The sequence below is a fragment of the Condylura cristata genome, unplaced genomic scaffold, assembly GCF_000260355.1.
Source record: "Condylura cristata isolate star-nosed mole 26May11 unplaced genomic scaffold, ConCri1.0 scaffold00008, whole genome shotgun sequence".
NCBI classification, from domain to species: domain Eukaryota; kingdom Metazoa; phylum Chordata; class Mammalia; order Eulipotyphla; family Talpidae; genus Condylura; species Condylura cristata.
Window position 1 is genome coordinate 40,009,861 of NW_004567109.1, and position 774 is coordinate 40,010,634.

Here is a 774-nt window from a genome sequence, read left to right on the forward strand (position 1 = left end):
CTACCCAATCTTCTTTTTATAAGAACAATGATCAATTCTACAGTTCAGTTATAGTGAGAAATATTGGAAAATTTAAAAAACACATACCCTTAACAATTGAGTAGCTCCCTCAAATCTGTCATTGCACAGAAATAAAATATTTTGCTGCAGTTTTTAATTTTCAAAAGGACTTTGACCTGTCTCTGTGTGGGTGGCAGCACGTGCCTTCTTCACAGCTGCTGCAGGCTCTCTGCATGCAGAGCTATGGGTGACCAGATGTCTGTTCTCTAGAAAGCAAAGAGCATCTACCAGAAGCCAAGCAGCTTGTTTTCATTCAAACCACTGTCCAGGATTAGAGATCCATTTTTTTCCCCTCTTGCATTCTTTCCAGTCTACAAAATAGGAATTTCTGGGAAATTAGCTTAGGCTCATCCTTCTACTCATCCTTCACATCTTCCCAAGGGAGGCAGTGATTCTTTTTTTGGTGAGGCTGGAGAAGGGATCTCAACTGTAGGCTCTCGTTTTCAGAGTGGCTGTGTGCAGGATGGAGACATCCTTTACCTGCCCTTGGAAGAAAGAGTTGGGTCACAATAGAAGGATCTGGGGGTCCATAACTGACTTTCTCTAGAATTCCTGGGTTTGAGGCAGGCCAGTGCCCCTCGTTCACTTGTGCCATCACATCAATTTTCTCCATATTAAGGTCTACACTTGGTCAGGCTTCTGCCATATTGAAGGTCATGTAGTTGTGTGTCACTTTTAAGTGACCCACTTAAAATAAATAAATAAATAAATAAA